The 17634-nt window shown below is 37.6% G+C and overlaps 1 protein-coding gene across 6 annotated transcripts in view; it reads left to right on the top strand.

The window, feature by feature from the left end:
• Nucleotides 1–17634, top strand: part of LOC122571237 (sex determination protein fruitless) — a 92765-nt gene that overhangs the window by 39236 nt on the left and 35895 nt on the right. The gene's annotated exons all lie outside the window — the stretch shown is intronic.

Raw genomic sequence — 17634 nt, 5'->3', positions numbered from 1 at the left:
GTTGTTCGAAAAGTTTCTTTCTCTTCATAAGGTGATAATAGATGAACAACGATTTCTGTTTTATATTATTTTATTGAATTCGGTATGATCCATTTCGTTCTATTTCTATTACTATATTCGTGCATAATGCAATAAACTAATATAAAACAAAAAAAAAACATTGTGCGTCTATTATATCCTTATAAAACGAAAGAAACTTTTCGGACAACCTAATACATCGTTACACGTTGATATTTAATTGGTTGGGGTGCAATCTTTTTGTTCTACCTTTCTTCTTTGTTTGTTTTTACGCGAGGAAATTTATATATACATATATTTACTTCCTTACACATTATAATATTATATTAACGATATAAGGGTTTTCTGAAAAGTAAGAGAAGGAAAGTAAGAAGGAGAAAGATATAACGTAGAGCCGTGTTCTGCGCAGACGTCCAGGCGTGGATGCGTGACGCGATCATTATACACGCGTACACGCTCGGATTCGCATTTCGCATGGACGAATGGTTAACATTTACAGCCGACGGACGGACGGACGGACGAAAACGCATATGGATGGTACGTGTGTTTCGAAGCTTAGGAAATCGTGTAACTCGCGTCGGGTAACACGTCGACTCAGTTGAAACGTCGAATCCGCTAGCTATTCAAAGAGCCAAACCGCTACATTGTGATCAAATGATATTACCCGTCGATCTTCTCTCTTTTGCAAAAAAGGGCACTTTGCATAGTTAAGGCTACAACCGAACACGCATATACCTATACATATATATATATATCTATATATATATATATATAGATACATAATTTAATAATATATAATATATATAATAACCAGAATATTAATATATTACGCAGATGATTAAGTATATTAATTAATATATTGGATAATTTATTTTATTTTGTTTTATCGTTTTAATGATTTTATATATGTGTTATTCACTGTTTATATATTACCACGCCAATACACAGTTATATACACGGGGACACAAACATGAAACATACATATACATACAGACGCGTATATATATATATTATATACATATATTATAATTATATTACAATAACACGATATATGCAGAATTTATTATTTATTATTATCGGATGGGGCGGGATGAATTTGCGTCTTGTAAACGTTAAAACTTTCGACTTTTCTTTTCTTGTCGTCTCCTCGTTTTCCTCTTTTCTCATATATCGACCTCCGTTGCGATACGGTTATGAGATTCAAATCTCTGCTCGTCTTCGCGTCTATACATATTTCTTCTATTCTTTTTCTTCTTCTTCTTCTTCTTCTTCTTCTTCTTCTTCTTCTTCTTTATATATATACATACATTTTTTCTTTTTATCTCACACCAAATATTTATATACGGTAGCCGAGTGTTCCGAGTGCTGGTCAAAGAGAAAATCCGCTAGACGATCCAAACGATGTCGTATTAGAATTTAGGATTTCACAGGGAGAAAATGTAACGAAATTTTCTTCGATCCTTCCGTCCTCCATCTACGTACGTCTACGACTTCGAGCTCGTCGAAATATCATTGTTTTCCGTTTCGAACGCGATCCCAGTACTACTCTGTGCGGGTCTATCTTCGTGCCAGTCGTTTGAATTATAATTACAATTGTGCAGTTTGAAAATGTTTACAAGTTTCTTAATAGATCGAGATAAAACTTCAAGAGCCGAGATTGTGGAAAGTTCATGATGGACAAGTGAGTTCTCTGTAGTTTGAAATTTCATGACTCTTTTAATAGACGCCGGAGCGAGATAAAATTTTTAGGTCGCGGAGCATTCTCAGAAGGATTTTTAACGCGGCATGATCTATTCTTTGGAATTTTATGATTTGTTCAGTGGAGGTGTAGCGAAATTTTAGCAGTATCCGATGTTAAAGTTGGTGGTAGAAAAAGAACGATTGTAAAGTTCGCTAATTTTATTTACGTCTGCTATGGTTACGTTAAAGAGTTCTCTCTTAACTCACATAAGTGGATTTTCGTTTGTTTATAAAATTCAATGCTTAATTAGCGTTTCTCACTCCGAGAAAAAATGGAGCTATCTTCATATAACGGTGCATATCGTGGAATAAAATTGTTTAAAATCACTTTCAAATAATTGAAAATCCTCCTAGGTATCTTTAAAAAGGCTTGGAATTTTTATAAAAGTCATCTAAATTAAAAGTGAATCTTACTATAAGCACCTGGCGTCTAAAGAACAAGTGAAACAAAATTGTATAAAATCATTTTGAACTAATTTCTGTGACACGCTTTATGTCTTTATCACATTCTTTGTAATTTACATACATGAAATTATGCAACGCGTAATCCCGACTACTCACTTTCCATTCGCAATTCTTTATCTCTGAAATGTCAGGCCATTCACTCTCACGCATTCCATACGAAGATATTTATCGTTGCTTTGCTAGAGGAGTGACACATCTAAAAAAAAATTGTCAACTTTGAAATGGCATCTGCAAAAATTAATTCTAAAAGCACGTTATTCGCCATTATGCAGGTCACCGTTATGTCATAGTTCCTCAATGAAATTTAATCGATAGAACAGAAGAACGCTGTCACAACACAGAACAGACCTTTCAACTCTTTTCTAAACGATAAACAATTTTAGTACAGGTGATCGGAACCCAGAAACTATTAATTAAATTACAAACGAACGATACTATTTTCATTGCTAAACAGCTAGAGTGATTCATAATTGTTTGCTCTAAATCTTTTATTTCCCCAAGAATTTATTTTCCTTAGTTGCATTACTAACGAAACAACGATGCACTACGGTTACAAATTGCATCAAATTTCATGAAATACGCCCTGAAAACGAAAGATACGTTAGATAGACATTTATACTAAAAAAAAAAACTACATAAACTATTCTCTAATTTCTCAATCCACTTGTGCAGAGTTAAGAATTGTTTCATACAATCTTCACGTGCTTCTAGAACTTCGTAGTAAAACTTAGAAACCGTGTTCATCCTATTCATGCTCGTACACCGGGAATTCGCGTGTCTGATTAGTTACGGGCATTTCCCCTGCTGTTCTCGCAGTCGATACGTGTACACCTGGGCTTCATTGGCTAACTTTCACAGCAGATCGATGGGCAGCGCATGAAATTGCGTCTGAGTAGCATGTTAGGCTACGGTTGCACGTAATTATTAGTTAACGATGCCCGAGTTTCGCGTAATATTCCGATTTTTATCCAACATCACGACCTTACAAGGCCCTTGAAGCATGAATGCAGTCGAACTGTTATCGCGTCGGTGAAATTGCAGCTCGATTACGGACGACGATCTCGTGGCACGTGTGCCGTGCAGTCTGTCGAAGATTTTCCAGTAATATTGGTAGCTCGGTCGAGTTTTAAAGAAATCGAGAAAGTCGACCGACTTCGTTGTAAATTGAAAATTCAAATTGTTGAAATCGTCGACGTCTTTCTATTAGCTTTCCGGTAGCTTTGGCTCTTTTTATTCGCCGAGTTTGTATTTTTATAATCGTTGAAAATCTTAAGATCGTCAGTCGGAGTGATTTATTCGAAATAGCTTGTTAATGGCTTGTCCGGAAAATTCGTAATTTTACAAAAGAAACGCATTATTATATAATAATATGCATTTTTTAGTGGCATTTCGCCGTTCCTTGGATCGCTTTATAATCTCTTTTTCAAAAAGCTCGCTTCTCCCGACAATGGGTTCTTTGAAATAGTTCCTGCAGTCCTCTAGACTATACAATTTTTTGTCGTAGAAATGAACGTTCTGTGAAGACCGGAATGAATGATAGTCAGACGATGCTCGTGAATGGAACGGATGGGGTTGAATATTTCTTGCCCGCTTTTATTTCCTCAATCCCGTTATATTGGAAAACAATTAAAATTTTCAGTCGTTCCATTTAATATCCAATTAATCCTAATATATGTCTGAATTTAGAATTTCATTCTTTATAAGAAATACGAAGCACACAATATACAAAAGTACTTGTACAAAGAATCCAAAGCATCGTACTGTTTGCTACATTTAATGGATGAAACAAATTTTTGCTTATTGCAAAATTCGTAGAAATACGAATTCGAATAAACATCCGCGGTATAACATCGAATAATCCTGTTCCAGTCACGCCAAATATACAGTGGAATATTTTCGCTGTCAGAAACGTTACGATTTTTCCGAACGGTGCAATGAAATCGACAGGAGTTGGCAGTAGAGAGTATTAAAATTAAGCTTAAGAAAATGTTTCAAATCACGCTTAGCTCGAAGGGTTAATTCGAACCTGCACGAAGCAAACAATCGAGCGTGCATCGTCGTGGCACGTTCTTTTTCTCTTTATTCTTCTAAAACAGTTTCATATCGTAGTCCGGGTTTGAAATAAGGACGATTAAAGTGAATCAACCGGCGAATGCCAACGAAGGGGCTAGAAAGGATTAAAATTGCCTTCCGCGCGAGTAAAAATTACAAGCAAAATTCGAGTTACGAGTAAAAATTACAATTATTACGTGGCCGCGATTCGTAGCTCGGGATCCGTTTAAAAAGATCTCGCCGTGTCAAGACCTTCCGAATTTATTAAGACACCCGGGTCGTCCGAGATCTTCGCGAGACTCGAAAACTTTCGAGCGATGATTTTCGTCGGCGAGCAATTTCTTCCGCCTCATGTTTCCACTCGATCATAGATTTATTCGGAAATTGAAACAATAAACGACTCGAGTGTGTGAATTAAAAATTGAATTAAGAAATACTACGACAAGAATTCGATTCTCTATTTTTCTACTTTGAATATATTCGATTAATTGGCCAGATTGTTGTGCTGTATAGAATGTTGTTTAGTAGTTGTTGGAACGAAACGAAGTTTTCGTGTTCCCGCGACGTTCTCCAACGATTTCTATGTTTTATGCCCGCGTTGCATGGTACTTTACATTTTGTCATTCGATCTCTTATCCGCACTCGCGAAATTATTTCCGATAGATCGAAAGCGAGAATAATTTTTTCTGGAGTACATATCTCTCTGGAGTTGCAATTTCCACGTTTAATTTTGATGAAGGCAATATCAAGGGAACGGAGTATCAGTTAGTTGAAAGCTATAACTCACGTTCCTTTTGTTTAGAAAATTTAAGAAAGTTGAAGAATTTTGAGGCTGATCACATTTTCGATTCACTTTTCCACAAAGGAATTCCTTCTTGATGCTTGACTTTCTCGAATGGAAACTTTTAATGTTGGATTCTGGTAGCTGAACCGGTATTCATGAAAAGATATTAATTTATGGTTGAAACTTGGAAGATCATTTATATTCACATTTTAAATATCTACGATCTCAATTTTCATACATTCGCCATAGACTCCTTATTATTTGAAAAAAAAAAAAAAAAAATTAAGCAGGAAAATTGTAGATTTTGCTGGCAATCAAAATTCGTCGAAATCGAGCCGTTTATTTATGTTCGAAAGTTTCTAGCATTGGTATCTCACGTCTTAAATATCCAAAATCATCTCTGCTCATTCGTATAAATTTTCATATTCAGGAAAAGTTAAAAGAAGATAAAAGAAGAGATTTATATTTCTGACTATCGATCAGAATAATTCCTTGATATCTTAATAATAATAAGACAAAAACTTAATCGCGTAACGTTAGTCCATCAAATTCAAGCTTCAGAAGAAACTCATGTGTCATACTTACGAATCTAATAAATTTCCACGAAAAAGAAGGAAAGACAGAAGAAGGAACAAGAAGGAATATATATATATATATTTCTGGCTGCCATGGCCGGAATGACTTGCAGCAATATGTCTTTCTATTTGGTATCTTAATAATCGATGATAGCGCGAGATTTAATATGCGATGTTTGCTCATCGAATTCAAATTTCGGAAAGATAACGTTTCACGTATTCCAATCTGATAAATTCCACGAGTAACAAAACTAAAAAAAAAAAAAAAAAAAGAAAAAAGTGGATGGAAATTGTATTCCCGGCAACCAATCAGAGACTTCGAAAATCGAGTTATCATGTCAAATTGGTCATTCTTGAAACGCTTCACGAAATGCACTTGCAGAGAACGGTTTAGAGGAATTAGTCGTCCGCGTCACGGATTCATCCGGCGGATGATTTCACGGAGCGACGGACGCGTGTCGTCGTGGCTGGACGGGCTTTTTATTACAAGAACTGCACCGTCGACGCGACACGATATATAATTAGTCCCGCGACCATGCGTATCGATCGCAACTCGCTCTTGACGTTATCGTTCTCTTTTTGAATTTCGTGTTGATACGGCTGCACATGTTCGCCGGTTCTCCAGCACTGCCAATTTCGGAATTGTTGGCGCGCGCAGTTTATCAAAAACGGATGCGACCATCTATCGCCTCCAAATAACTACACACACATACACACACACGCACACACACACACATTCTATCAACAAGGTACAGGGTGATTCGTGATACGATCGGAAAGAACGTGACTTCTCACGTAAAAATAAGGTTTTGTAACGTCGTGTAAGAATAAAATTGTTTCTTAGGAGTCGTGGAGAGATTAAAAAAAAAGAAATTGAGGTCGTTAATTTTTATGTGAATTTCTTGGAAGTTTTTCCAAACTGAGTCCAAACTGACACTTTGTTGATTTCTCGATTTCATTATATAAGTAAGATATCGATGCTTTGTTTTATGATTTGTCTCGTAGCTGTACCGCATAAAATTAAAATTTCAAGTCAATGTAACTACGTAAAATCAGTCGGGTATACGTGTAACTTGGAATGCGTTTGTCCTAAAGATTTTCAATTTCAAGAAGATTTGCGAACTGAAAGTTCCGGTGCATGTGTGTTCCGCGAATGTTCAAATCTAATTTCCTGAAAAACGACGGCCTATACGAACGGATCTTGTTCTACATCCTTATTCCGAATTTATTCGGAAATGAAATTAATTTTCAATAATTTTAACGATATTCCGGTGCACGCGTACTTTACGAATTCCTAAATTCAATCTTCTCAAAAACTGCCATACGAGACGACCTTATTCTACATTTTCGACTTCCATACTTTTACATGGCCAACTAGATCCTTTACCGCTGGCACTATAATCTCAAACTCGCGACTCTGCATCGTACGATACTACACACAAATATTAGTATTTTTGGTATAACACGGTACAAAATATTGGGGCTATTACTTACAAATCTGACTGTATCATTGGCGAATAGACGACTGACCATAAGTCGGCTAAATTCTCCGTGCGATCGAACGAGATTCTACCGATAGAAAGGAAAAAAGAAAAAGAAAAAGAGATCTGTGGGAACAGTGGAGAATTATTGATCGTTTCATTAACGGTGCATGCACACACAATGGCACGCTGTAGAATAGAGATCGCGGTGAGAAAGTTTTTCGGCGAGAGATCGATGCACTTGGTGGCTAGAACGCGTGAGCTAAACGGTACTTTGGCCGATCCTTGAGCCAGCCACGGGAAAACGCGGCGGGGGATCGTTAGCAACCGTCCAGACGAGCATCGTCGAGCAGCCAGGCCTTTTCCGTTTGCACGAGCGCACGGTGTGTGCCTGTCGTACCGTGGCAATTCTGTTGTTACGCACTCGCGGCCCTATTTCTTCTTCGCGCGCTCCTCTCAGCGCTAGGGGTTGAGAGGTGTACACGCTCGACTTAGAGAAGCGTAAACGCCGACGTTGAAAATTCAACGGCAAGAGGAAACGATCAAACGAGCATCGATCGCAGTTTCCTTTCTCGCTGGTTAATCTCTCCACTTACATTGCTTTCTTGTATTTCTCGTCTCTTTTATTTTCCTTCTTCTGTTTCCTTCTTTTTTCGTTGGTTGATTTTTTAGGGGAGGACTATCGTGTTTTCGTAAGGGTTGGAGCTCGTCCATTGTTTGATTAAAAGCTTTCATTTCCGAATCATTTGACCCTCAGTGGGCAAACTCAGTGGGTCGTTGGCGACGCGAACGAAATTTCATCTCTGAATTTCTCTCGAACGAATTTTCGGTTTCATCGGGAAAACGGCGAAATGTTTGACTCGACTGACTTTTACATTTTACGAAGCGTAGAATAGTAGACAAATTAGCTTGTTTCCTATTCTATGACCGGCATGGGTAATTGGTGCAAGTGTGTCGATATTTAGAAACGTGTAAGAACCTTTTACAAATGGAATATAACTTACTTGTGATTCTGCGATTAGCTTCTAACGAAAACGACGTTTTACTTGGTAATTGTAAATGTGTAGTTATACGATTATCCAGAGAACCAGTGGGCTAAATTGGAAATGCTTTATGTACTGCCTTATGATTTGCAGGGTAATTACTCTAGAGTATTAATGAAGGCTCGTCAAACGAGATTAAATCGATCGAACAAAATGTCGAGAAGGTTAATTGTAAATAGGCTGGTTCTAACTAGCGATTCTGTAGGTTCGTAGCTACTGATTAAAAGTTACTATGTAATAGAATACGGCTTTGGTTGAATATATCGTACTCTCGTATTCTTGGTATGGTAATTTGGTAATTAAATGTGGGTCAAGATATTTCACAAATTTACACGTTCTTTAATCTACGTCGTGTTTAATAAATATAGTCGATAATTAAATTAGGAGTATCATTCGAACATAGTCATATTGACAAAAACGATCTAATGGACTCAAGAAAATATCACGGAGGAAATAACGTTGAAGCAATAAAATCTCGAACGAAGCGTTTTGAATGAAATCATTAATTCATATATTCGATCAGTTCTCATTCACTTTTATCAATTTGTCGACTTTTTACTGAAAAACGCAATTTTACGCGAGCTTCCTCTTAACGTAACACGGAATTTGAAGAGGTGTCATACTGTCATGCGTCAGAAAGATATTTCTTTTATTTCGATCGCTTGTACCGTCAACAATTTTCTTCTGTTCTTCCATTCTTGATCTCCGTTTGCTCCCCTCTTCGCTCTCCGCCTACATTTATCTCACATTGAACCTTATCTTTCTCCTTATCGAACTCGGTCGGCTCGAACAAGAGAAAATTGTCCTGAATTTATGCCAAACCTCCGGAATATGCGATCTACTTCATCGTGGCAGATAGCTGTATGTATATGGGATATTGTAAAAAATGACGTCGAAATTTTCTTTAACTTTGCGCGTTCGACATTTTCAATACTGAGATATCGTAAAGAAGAAATTTGTAAATTAACTGAATTCAAACAATCGAGGAATTAAATAATTCTTAATATTTGATAATTGCTTGTAAGAGGGAAAAGAAAATATTTAGATCGAATATTTAAATATTCGCGGATCGGACGGATGGTAAATAGGAAATTGAAGTTTCTTTAATTGTAACGATGTTTATTTTGGAACGATGTTCTCTGAAAATATAGGAAGTAGAAATTACAAACTATATTGTTATTAGAAACCTTTCATTTACGAAAACGTTCGCACGAAACTAGTTTCACGAATGAACTTTAAATTCTCCTTATTACAAATCTTAATAAGTTCCGTGGCTATCGTAGACATTGAAATTGCAAATCAGCTTAACATTCTCGCCATTTTATAATCTCTATAAATGGTCTAATTACACGGAACTGAATCATCCTTGAAACTTACCGGGTCAGACACGATCTAGCGAATGTCGTTCCGTTCACTCGATAAAACTTCTATCAAATATCCACGAGCAATCACAATTAGAAAAATAATAAATTACCAAAAGTGCCACACGTGAAGAATAAAAGTTGGAGAATTACGAAGCTATAAAGGGTAGAAAGCGAAAAGCATAGCTTATTTCGAAGACAACCCCTATGCGTACAGCGTTTTATACGTACACATACACACACACGCATGCACGCACAGGGTTAGAGAAATATTTCCAAAGGTATTTGCGGAGATCGACGGACAGGGCTGCTCGTTACGCCTTTAGTATTCGATCGCTATGCGAACCATTCGAAGAGCGACGCGTATTTCGAGCTGACGGGACGAAAAACAAGGAGGGGATGGAGAATGGCGCCAGGAACATGGTGCATAAGGATCTCGATGCGGCATTATCGTGAGTCGAACCATTGACGAGATCGATGAAAATTATCATCTCGATGTCGATTTATCTTTCGACGTCAAACGTCTTCTATCATTTTCATGAATCTATTTTAACATCGAATTTTTCAGGATAGAGAAGTTATCGTTGGTGGGAATATTTCATCGACGAGGATAATAAAAATTAGCTCGTTTATCCGTTCGAACATCGAACAAGGAAATTCTTCGTCTCTTCCATCTTGTGTTAATTTTAACAGCGAATGTTTCTTCATCTACGGGCATGAACTATTATCAGTTGCTATCAGTAAGCTTTTTATTTGTACGTGAACGTCAAAAAAAAAAAAAAAAAAACAGATTCTTCGTCTTTTGTAATTGACATCAATTCTTTAAGAATCCTCTATTAGAATAACATCGTTGTTTACGTGGCTCTTTCATTTTAACGGCTCTTTAGTGGAAATATAGGAATTAAACATTGCGATGAGTACATCGATTAGTAGCAATGCAATAGTACGGTAGTAGGAATTCGATAGTAAATTAATAATCGATTAAAACAAGGCCTACGAATTATATACATATAGGGTACCTGCGAGCAGAGGATCACAGAGAATCTGTAAATCTTCTTCAAGAATAGTCCACGTTTTAACAGCGTTTTTGTCAATTTTCTCGCGTGCGTTCTTGACGTCGAGCGGCAATCGTCTACTTCACACGCCTAATTCGAGCTTTAATTCTCGTAACGCACTTTCGAGTTAACAAATACAGACTGGCTGAACATCGTTTAAACGACGTCAACCCCACTAATTGCAACACAAAAAACTTAGCTATCTCGTCAATGAAATACCTTGAATCGCATCCGCGTGTTCCACCTACTTTATACGTTCCACTCTATTTTATTTCGTTTCTTTCTTTCCAGAAGAGAGTTAATAACGCTTTGATAGAAGTTTGCCACGTTCTTCGGCGAAAAACCTTTGTTCGATAGTCAGGAGTGGAGGAGGACGGAAGGGGGGAGTTCTATAGTAGTTCCGATCGCAAGAATCAAGTTTCCTTTTGCCAGTAAGTTTCATCGTGGATACGGTTTCTTTCTCGCCGCGATTTTTGGCACTCATTCGTTCGCAGTTGGTATCTGACTGGGCAAGGTTTGACCAGGAAAAACCAAATTAGACGCATACTCTCACATACATTTACACGTAGTATACGTAATCGTACACATACCGAGAAGTTCATCTATCAGATGAGAGAGACCAGAAAACATATCCGTACGAAGTTATTTCTATGGAACGCGTAGAAAACACACGGGAACATGACGTACGTACATGTATCGACTAGTCGAAAGAGAGAAGGATGAATCGGGATGAAAGAGGCGCGAAGGGGAAAGAAATACTCGGCACACATTGAATCCACAAAATATCGAATTAATCCGGTCTGACGGCCTCTGTCCCAGATACGTTGGTCACGGATCATCTGGCTGTTATATCGGAACCTTTATTAATTAAATGGAAATTTCTACTATATACTATTATTACTATCGACTACACTACTACTATTATTACTACCGCTATTACTACTATTACTATTACTACTACCATTACTACTACTATTGCTACTACTACTGCTGCTGCTAATACTATTACTACTACTACTACTACTACTACTACTACTACTACTATTATTACTATTACTACTACTGCTACTATTACATAATAGGTATTTATATATTTACAATTGCGTGGTGTGGAGTGGAACATTGTGATATAATAGATTGGTGCTAACACCTTATTGAAATTGAAGATGAATTTAAAGAAATGAAACAAAAGAGGAAAAAACAAAAACGATAAAAAAAAAATGAAGATGAAGAAATCGTGCAATATTTGCGAGAATAGGGGAAAAATGCGGGCCGAGGCAGCTGTCACTGGCCGAAACGCGCGTTAAGTTTTCCGTGGTGTTAAAACCGTGACGAGGAGAATGGAGCGAGGCACAAGACGAATGAAAATCACGTTTCCGTTCACTTTTCCAAGCCGTCGCGTCGCGACAAAACGCACCGGTCGATCCCGTTCGCGCAAATTCTTCCGACGACTGACAGAAGAAAATGTAAAAAAAAAAGAAAAAAAGAAAAAGAAAGAAATACGATTGTTCGCCAAAACGGAACCGGATCGTCGTATCGTTTTGTTCGTCTGTGAAATCGGGGATCTCTTTGTCCAATCGCTTCTTTCCACGCTTCGTTTTCCCTTTTTCTTTCGAGCACTCGTTATCTCTATCTTGATACCTTGATATCTTGATATTTTTCATATGGAATTTGTCTGACTCAGCCAACAGTACTCCAAGTTAAAGAAGGTTTAGTCGGAGGATTTGTTAATGAGAAAAATATATTACGAAATATTTCGATTTTTATTGCGAGTGTTTCTACAAGGTTGGTTTTTTAAACTTCGATCAGTTAAAATGTAGAAGATGTCACTTATTATTCGTTAAATGGTGCAATTTTTAATTGATCAATGGATCTAACGCTTAATGCTCGCTATTGACATTGTGGCGTACGTTAAAACGGAATTTTATCGATATTTAACGTTAACCCTGTCTTTTGTATAATCAGATGTAATTTTGTAATTACATCTCTAAAGGTGTTGACAATTTAAAACAAATTTAGCGATTTCGACATACAGTAACGGACAAGGGTGCTAAAGATTATTGCTCATTGTTTTAATCACTTGAATGCCAAATTTGCGCAATTAATCTGCCTTGTTGTAACGTAGAATTACGCTGATCGCAACTAGAATAAAAGTTCATAATTCGATCGGAGCAAGTTCGTGAGAAATGAGGATAATTAAATCCAAGTGGTATAGTTTAATTGATTTCCGCGTTAAAATTACATCGTTTTACAAGCGAGTAATCGATATCCGACAAATGTAGCCATTCAAAAATCCATAAGACGAAAACATCGTTTCATCAACATCAGACTCAAGCTATGTTAACATTTTTCACGATGACTCTTAGAATCTCGGGACCAACTTCGATTTTCGTTATTGTATCCGCGAAATTGCTGGGAACAGTGACATTGGCCAGAAAAATTGGCACGTGTAAGCAGCGCGATACGGCGTGATCCATTCGATCGAGTGGCGCTCAAAGAATCAAGCGCGATCGAAGCGCGATAGGGGAAAATTTGACAGACGAATTCGTTGGTTTAATTGTAGGATAAAAAGAGGGAAGAGAAAATAGAGGGATAAAGGGAAAACGAAGAGGTGGGACGAGGGTGAGAGAAGGAAGTCAACGAACGCGCGACGAGAAGAAAAGAAACTATGGCTGTGCAAGTGAATATTATGAGTGTAGTTACATAGGTGTAGGTGTTACCTAGGGTCTAGGCTTAGCTGATCATAGGATAAGGAGCACGTTTATGGCGTTTTGTTTTCAGCTCGGCGAGCGACAGCTGCCCGTTTCGCCCTTGTACATTACCGAACTAAATAACAAAAAAAAAAAGTACTATTATTAATATCTCTTTATATTGTATATTAATATATACAAAGTACGAGTTAATCATGGATATATATGTATATACACACACGGTATATGTATATATCTATCTTCGTATGAATATAAATATAAATATATATATATATATATACATTTTGTTATTTTTCTCGGGGGATAATATATATATATATATTAAAAAAAAGATACTGTAATAATTGTAAATCGTGCGCGCGGGAAAATCGTGGTACTCCACGCGCGTACTAACTGAGCGTGTTCTACTCGTCATTCGAAAGGAAGCAAAGAAAAGAAAAAACGAAAAAAAAAGGAAAGAAAGAGTACTAATAATGGTAATAGGTAAAAATAATAATATTAATAATAATAATAATAATAATAATAATAATAATAATAATAAAGGGAAAAACGACAGCAAGTGTGAAAAAGAGGGATAAATAAGAAGAGAAACTTAAGATTAACAAGTGAGAGAAGAAAAAGAATTGACGCGACTGTCAGACTGAAAGTTGTGATTTTGCATGGCAAGTGTATATATAGGGAAAGAGGAAATCAGAAAAAAAGGGGAGGGGGGAAATAAAAACCTCTGCGTATATAGATTCAACGGTATAGGTGAGAAAGGCGAGAAGGGTTTAAGGGATAGAAGAAAGATGAAAATGAAGAATTCGTTAAACCGTTGCATTTTCGCGTGTGTGAGAATGAACCAGAAAAAAAGCAATGTGCGAACGAGAGAGAGAGAGAGAGAGAGAGAGAGAGAGAATACGAGCGCTTCAGCGTATATGCGTATGAAAGAGTAACAAACGATGAGTGAATATACACTAGTATGCATGTCAGACAAAAGAAGAAGGAACCAAATCGACGCGAAATGTCCTTCCTTTACCCCCATACCCTCACCTTCGTCCCCTGGAATCCCAAAATAATAAGAAAGCATCTCGCTTCCCTTTCGTTCTTTTTCACTTTCGTTACGTGGAGCTCCTCCAGCACCATCTCGCTTCTTTCTCTTCCTTTTTTCTTCCGTTCCTTCGTTTATACTTCGTTGCGACACTCTACATGCACAGACACACAATACAAAACGTGGAAATCGGAACAGAGAGAGTCGAACCTAGCTAGACGAAAGTGTTGTATACACATATCTGATCGAACGACCAATAGTCGGCCACTATGAGAACCTTCTGTGTCTCATCGTCAATCGGACAACGTCGACCACACGGAGGACGGCGTCGATGACGAGGAAACGAGGCCAGTCGGATCATCGAGCTGTCTGTCTGTCTTTCCATTCGCATTGAAGGCGCGTCTTGCATCACGTTAAAGGTGTTGGTCGTTAGCGATCGTCTTCGACGTTGTCACGATTAAAGGTGGAACTACCCTTGCGAGCGTTAGACGTTGCATCTAGATGCTTTCGTTCGTTACAGCTGTTTACACGATATCCTTCGTGCAGAGAATTTCCATCGGTGTTCGTATTATAATACGTGAAATTAAACGTAAAATTTGTATCGATCTTCAACAACCGTGTTCAATTTGCATTAAGCCACGGTTACAGCGGATCTACGTTCTGATGGGCTATCGTTCTGACGGGTGGAACGCTCGATAGTCGCGAGAAGATGCATCCACTGTAGCCTTAGATACGCACACGACTGACGCTTATAGGGAACACCTTAACGTCGTTTATTGACGAGGAAGAAGACGCTCGAAGAGCCTGTCGCGTGTAAGATGGTCGGTGAGCGCAAAAGGTTCGTAAGAAACGTGGCACGCTATGGTCTCCGTCGTTCTGGTTTAAGATCGGACGAATCATTGCGTATCAGTTACATTTTCGGCTCCGACAAACGTACAATAGGCAGGCGCACTATCGACGAGAAGAATAGAAAAAAAGAAACGTTGAAAGAAAGAAAAAAAAAAGGACAAAATCGCAAAAAAATGAAAACAATAAAAACGATTGAAGGAAATCGTGCACGAAAAGAAAACAAAAAAAAAAAGAGGAATACACGGAAAGAAATCGAGTAAGCGAAAAACTAACCGCAGACCATGCCGATACAAACGAGGACTAACGATCATAGGGCGTAATTGATTTTATTACCGAGAAGACAAACGTGAGAGAAAAAAAGTAAAATAATTAATAATAATGGGAAAAAAGATGATTATTCTTACTACTTCTTATTGTTACTACGATTATATTCTTATTCTTATGGTTATTCTAACATTGCAAGTGTTATGTTACGATTGCAATTATTATATACACCTTTAATTATTATATAGTGTATAGATAATATATGGATGATGAGGATAAATGAAGCAAACATTACAAAAATTTGCAAAAAAAAATCCAACAAAAAAACTATGGAGAATTAATCACATGTGCATTTAATGTATTTCATACTAATTTTTTGATTAAACATAATTGTGTGTTAACCGAGCCGTCTATCTTTCTTTTTTCTTCCAGATCATTGTTCTTCTCCCTGCCCGTTAACGTCCGTACGCTACTCGACGTCGAACGAACTTACGTACACGTAATCGGACGTTATCCCGACCATAAGTCAAACATCTGCTAATCTTAAACATGAAATTTATTAAAATTAGATTTATAGCGAGGGTCTTAGAATTCCTATAACACGCAGCATCGACCCACACAAAATGGAAAATAATAAAAAATATTCTATATCGATAAAATTCGCAATCGATCCAAACGCGTATATGAAAGTTACAAGATATTCGCAGCAATTATATATTCGATAAAAAATTAATTCTCGTAAAGGGTTAAACGTATAATAAACGTTAAAAGTAATCCCAATGTGAATATCGGATTCTTTATGAAATACAACGAATGCTTGTTTCAATATCTTGGTAAACTCCGCGAAATATATATTTGCACTAAATATCTTGCAGCTTCTACATACATTTTCAAATTTCTTTCAAACTTTATCGATACAATCGTGATAGCCGAGTCTCGTTACGGTGCTAATGATATTCTTCAAAGTATCGTTCGCGTTGTTTCACCTAACAGTTCAAACTGTGAACACACTGTGTCTATAATAAGATCAATAATGCAAAACATGGGTTCCAGTCAACCGAGAAACGATCGTCGATCATCGTACGGAGGTTAACGCAGTCGCAAGTGGGGCAAGTTTAGCGTACGAATGCGATCATCGAGCGTCCGAATCATCGTAATTTCTGCCACCTGTGATACCTGGTTTTAACCAGGGCACGCGTCTCTAGAGACGGTCGACAGCAACAGTTCCATTTCGTTTGAAGCGTTTCGTTTCAGATCACTGTATGTGTCGATCGTCAGTTTCAGGCAGAGGCGTCGCGACGCTGTTTGCCGTACCCGTGTCTCTACCGATACATCCGGCTGCTGTCGTCGGATCCGCCGGTCGGACGTATCGCTGTTGGAAAAACTAGACTATCGAGTCCGCGTTCGAACGTCCGATAATTCGTCCGGGCCGGATCCACTTTTCGCCATTTCTGACGATCCTCGCGTCCCGTCGTTGTCACGCTGGCCAATTTTCCTTCGTCCACCGACACCGCCTGCATCGCTTCAGTTTTATTTTCCCTGCCGCTCCAACGCTCGCTGGCTTGTTATCCGCGACGAAACAAAGCGACAGTTTTGTGATTTCTGGCTTTGGAACGAGTCGAGAGGATTCCTTGTTAACCGAGAGCCAGGTTTATTGTTCCTTTTATTGGTAGTTGAAATACGGGGCGATGTTATGGAGTTTATATCTCTGGTGTTAGCTGATAAGAAGCATAATTGTCTCGAGGGTTAGTGGTATAGATTTGGAGTAATCGTAGGACTCGTTTAGAGGAGAAGGAAGGTTTAAGGTATACAAATGTAATCGCAGATTACTATAGGTAATTGTAGATCAACGTAAGTTACAGCTTGTAAGAATGATTACTTTTCGCTGATATTGATATTTAATCTTTTTTTAACGTATGTTTAACTGCTATTTAATTTCATTCTAATCGCAAAAGTGCTATCTATATTGAAATATGATGTTCGACTCTAAACATGGAAACTTGTAGCTTGCTAAGTTGTACACTTATGCATAATTAACGATTATTCGATTAGAATGAATTGAACTGCGTGATAATTTGCTCGTGAACGTAAGTTATTATCGTCAAATCATCTTGCAGCACAAAATTACACCTATAATTCGTAAAAAAGTTGAGTTAAATAATTACATTAAGGAATTAAAGAATTGAACAATCAATAACAAAATGAA

This window comes from Bombus pyrosoma, linkage group LG9 (genome assembly GCF_014825855.1).
Source record: "Bombus pyrosoma isolate SC7728 linkage group LG9, ASM1482585v1, whole genome shotgun sequence".
Taxonomy (NCBI): Eukaryota; Metazoa; Arthropoda; class Insecta; order Hymenoptera; family Apidae; genus Bombus; species Bombus pyrosoma.
The sequence above is the reverse complement of the archived record's forward strand: the minus strand, read 5'-3'. Positions and strand labels throughout refer to the sequence as shown.